This window comes from Arachis ipaensis, chromosome B04, assembly GCF_000816755.2.
Source record: "Arachis ipaensis cultivar K30076 chromosome B04, Araip1.1, whole genome shotgun sequence".
NCBI classification, from domain to species: domain Eukaryota; kingdom Viridiplantae; phylum Streptophyta; class Magnoliopsida; order Fabales; family Fabaceae; genus Arachis; species Arachis ipaensis.
Window position 1 is genome coordinate 6,956,331 of NC_029788.2, and position 5,265 is coordinate 6,961,595.

Sequence of the window (5,265 nt, forward strand, 5' to 3'; positions counted from 1 at the left end):
TCTGTTAGGCCCATTTTCGACGGTCCCAGGACAAGTTAAATACCTAATCGTAGCTGTTGACTACTATACCAAATGGGTAGAAGTAGAACCATTGGCAAGTATATCATCCGCAAATTGCCAAAAATTCTTGTGGAGGCAAGTGATTGCCAGATTCGGAATTCCTGAGATTGTGATATCAGATAGCGGAAGGCGATTTTGTGATAAGAGGTTTAGAGAGTTCTAATCAAGTCTTGGTATCAAGCAAATGTTCTCCTCGGTGGAGCACTCTCAGAGTAACGGGCAAGGAGAGACAACGAACAAGGTCATCCTAAAAGGACTGAAGAAGCGCTTGGAGCAAAGGAAAAGCTCGTTGGCAGACGACTTAGCTTCGGACTTATAGTCTTACAGGACAACGTTGCAATTGGCTACCGGGGAGATGCCTTTTTGGCTCACCTGCAGCGCAGATGTCAAATCCCTTTCGAGATAGGGAAACCCAGTACAAGGCTATTGCTGGGAGAAGGTGACGAGGTGAGTGAAAAAGACCTAGTAGATGAGACCACAACAATGGCCCATTTGTCGGAAGCAATACTAAAGCAGAGGTTGGCACTGCATTACAATCGTAAGGTACATAGCTAAAGATTTGAAGAGGGAGACTCGGTGCTGCGGCGCAATGACATCGGTCAGTCCATCCTAGGAGAAAGGAAACTATCCCCCAATTAGGAAGGACCTTACAGGGTGAACGAGGTACAAGGAAAATGTGCATACATGTTGGAGCGACTAGACGAAAAGGAGACACCGAGGACTTGGAACGTGGCGAACCTTAGGAGATTCTACTCCTAACGCCCAGGCGAACTCCTGACCACGCTTTGTCTACCGATCACACTTTGGTTATTTTTCTTCCTTATATTTTGTGCTCATTTTTATTTACTTTGTTTTAATTTTGCAAGCCTACTTGTACTGTCGTGATATATAAAAGAAGGGGTGCTCTTTCCCCTTGCTGTTAGCACGGAATGGCGCCAAAGAATTTTGATGAGGCCCATTTTTGAAAATTACTTGTATTTTGTTTGGAAATTATTACCAAGTTTTGAGTATGGCTTGCCGGGACTAATCAACCCAGGAGCCCCCTGCGCAACAGCATACGGATATCCATTGAAATATGGCTAAATGGCCAAAAAAAACATAAACAACGCATGAATAAACAACCAGAAGTAATTAAACATGCAAATAAATCTACAAGTTAAAGAGTACAAATCCACAAGTTTAGAATCCCACAAGTTGGGAATTTAAAAGTCTACTAAGAGGGCAACACATTGGCCCGGCAACAAAACAAATAAGAAGTTCATTACAAATACAAAGGCAGCCACTTCCTTGGCATGTCGATAATCTTTCCATCTTGGATCATTTTGATAGCAGTAACAGTAGAAGTGTCGAAGTCGGGAGCAAGCAGCAAGATCTGGGCCTTGATCTCCTCTTCGATAGCTGAAATGGCATCCCGAGCATCTTTTATTATCTCTTTATTTTTCTTTCGCATACTGGTGGCCTCAAGACGAGCCGCGTCTGGCAATCTCATGGCCTCATCCAATTCTTTTCCAAGCTCTTTCACTTTGCTCCCGGCCACGTTGGCCTGACCCTGAGCATCCTTGAGTTGCTTTAAGAGGGAGAGATCCCAATCAACGAGGCACCTGATCTCTTCGCCCACCACTTTCAACTTCTTATCAGTTTTACTCAGTTTGGTCCCATGGTTTCTCCCTCAACCTTCAATTTAAAAACTTCATGTTGGGCGACCCTATACTTTCCTTCTAAAATATGGCACTAGGCCAAGACCGGATCCACCTTCCTCATAATGGCGGCAGCTCGAAGATGGCTCCGATACATCCACCTTGCGTGGGCGGCCATATCTTCTTCACGAACGAAGTTTTCTTTACCTGGCAGTAGTTGGGAGTCAATGAAGCAGCCAGCATCAAAGTTTTTCTCCATCACAGTAAGAGCTTATCCCAGACTAGAGCTGGATTTTCTCTTCTTTGGATTGGGGATCACGATAATGTCTTCTTCCTCAACCCGAGCACTCGGAGAGTTCTCAACTGTCGCCGGCTTGCCCTGGTCAGCCCCTTCAGCTACACTGTTCCCAGGTTGGGGCTTAAGTTGAGGCTGAGATTCGATCTCTGGTTTGGTAGGTTAGAGGTTATTGGCTTGAGAATTGGGGGAGTCAGAAGCGTCGTTATCTCCATCAGAAAAAAAATGGGTCATCAATCGTCTAAGGGAAGTGTTCCCTGTGGCCATCCCAACTACAAAAGAAAAAGAAAAAGAAAACCAAGTTATGAAGTCGTCGATAAAATAACAGTATACAAATCGAGAAATTGGAAGAGTGATAGCGGGAAAAATGTATTTACCTACATAATTCCGACCGGCTTCACGGTCACCCATTAGGAGATAAAGGTTAAAGGGGTTTGAGCCAAATATTGCCAGCAAGACATCGACAATTTGCTGGTTCTGCCAACCTATACCCTCGTACGTAACCTTGATTATGTAATTAGAGACGGTGCCAAAGCTCAAATAGGCCAAAATGCGCCTTTCTCCTTCAAGTGTGAGCCAAAAGGAGTGATGGCCTCGAGCCGGTCTCACCATAAGAAGGTTTCCTTAAAGTCTTGGAAGGAGTCTTCGAGGAGGCCGAAGATCCTCCGGTTCTGCATGGTCTGGAAGGAGAGGTATCCTTTTTTGTGTTTACCCTCTCGAGAAGGGTTTGTGAGGAGGAAGAAAATGAGAAAAACCTCTACAGTGGCCAGGAGTTCCAAGTATTCTCAAACCATCTTGAAGCAATAGATGCCGGCCCAACTGTTCGAGTAGAGTTTCAAAGGCAACTATTCAAGAGTGTCATAATGAATGGGAAGAAGGTAATTCGAACACCCAAGGTGATGAACATGAGTTTGTACACTCACATCCAGTCAGGGACACCAGGAACATCAAGATTGAGCTGGCAAACACATTCTCGGGGCCCGGTACTAAGAGTTCGTAATTTGCCTCCTCGAGACCACCTCCACACAATGCTCCTAAACCGCGGAGCTCTTGTAGCTCTTCCATGGTTTCCCTGGAAGATGTGCTCGTGACATCGATAGTGCACTATGCGTAACGATTCACAGGAACTCGCTGCGCCATACCTATAGTGGGGGGCATCGCTTAAGTTAAAATATGAGGTCGAGGGTAGGTCTTAGGCCAAAGATAAGTCATTCTACACTAAATCATTCTAGCCTAAAATCACTATAGCGTAAACCATGATAATGACACCTATGGTACCCCCCTTAAAAACTACTTAACAGATACCAGAGCAAGAGGCAATAGTAGTAAAAGGAGATATAGCAACAATGGCAAAAAAAGAGCAAAATAGGCACAAAAATAGTCACTTACCAATATTTGTGATGAAGAAAAACGATGGAAGTAGAAAATGACAAGTTTCCTACGGTGGCAAAGCAAAATTCCCAAACAGTTCCAACGGTAACAGTCGCAGCAGAGAGGATGAGGAACGACAAGAGTGGTGATGGCAGTTGTGTGAAAGAAAGAGAAAAAGGAAAAGAAATGATAGAATGAAGTGGGGGAAGTAACTGTAACTGAAGGAGGAAAGACGTGAAAGGTCACGGGCAAAATTGACCTTTACACGCACTTTCAAATCACTCTTAAAAGGAATTTAATGCTTCGTACACGGAAATCAAAGCAACGTCTCAGAGCAACGGTTGGGAGCAACTCACGCATACAAGAAAAGTGTTAGAAGCGTGAGTCCCGCAGCGAAGTCGCGATTAGATGAAGACTATATCACACGAGAACACAGGCTAAGTTAATGCGCTAATCGTAAGTTCTACGAATTGACGCATTGGGGGAACTATTCTAGCCCAACCCAACAAGAGTCGGAGGTCCACCAGACGAATCCGCGACCCGACGAGTCCACTACCTGTCCGAGCAACAACGTGTTTATCGTGTTACACGATCTTGTTAGTAGAAGTCTGGACAGCTGGTAGAAGCTTCCAAACTATTTGGCTCAAACGGGAGGGCCCACCCGACGAAGAGGAATATAGGAGAGGGACCTACCCCTCTCCATAAGTACGTCACCATAACCCTAATCTAGCCGCCTTATCGTACAGACACTTACTTTGATATCAGAGTGTCCTTGCAGGTGATCCCACCCACCGATCAACTGAGAACTTACGGGCTCAATTCCTCATCCCAGCTCTTATATTCAAGTCCTGACCCACACTCCTAATAACCACTCCTCAACTGATTTAACGAACAACTGTACAAATGTTAAAAATGAATTAATTAAACAACATAAATATTTATGCATAAATATACATATTTATATAAAAATATATATTGGTTAATTTAATGGTTACTTTTTTGGGTGCATATAAATTTTTTTTATTATCTAATTACTAGACTAATAGTTAACTAAACATATATTCAAATTATATACTTTTTTTAAATTATTCAATTAAAAGATGTAGAAGAATCCGTGTGGCAGAAAGAAGCTATATATTGATTCATTTGAAACAAATGAAGTAGCTAGTTTTACCCTACTCTTTATAAAATTGGTTGGATTACCCAATTTACATGTTACTTATAGAAGTATTATTTTGGTTTTTTAAAAAAGAATAATTCTATTATCAATATAAATGACATATGAATTTCACTATCCGTCAACCAAAAAATAGTCGTGACATAAGTTTTACAAAAATATCCTATCTGTGATTATGAAAATTTGCACTTAATTAGGATAGTTATGTTCGTTAATTTCTTTTTTAAAATTAAGAGCTTCAATTACAAATATAACATCATACAAGTTTGGGACACGCAATTATATAGAAGGAGACATTTTAGCTTACGTTGATGATTGGAATATACATTATCTTGGTACTATAGATGATGAGGGCTATCATGGAGATCCACGATAATGTTCAATAATTTTCTAACAAACATAATAGTGTCTTACCGCTGGGGAGTAATAATAATAAGACGTATATAAAAAAGAAATAGAAACAAGAGAGAAATACTAATTGTGTTTATGGTGATATGTCGCGCAATGCATCTCTTGTTTTATGAACTTAAATTACATATTCTAAGAGCAAATAAGTGAATATATAATAGTATTCATTCTGTTATGAAACCGTAAAACTGATCTGAGCTTTGATATATACAATTAAGAGAAATTTTAGGAGGTTAACATTTTTCTTTGATTTTGCCTTGAATCAATACTGATTAATTTTTTTTTTTACATTAAAAGTGTATTAATCTCTTGGCATC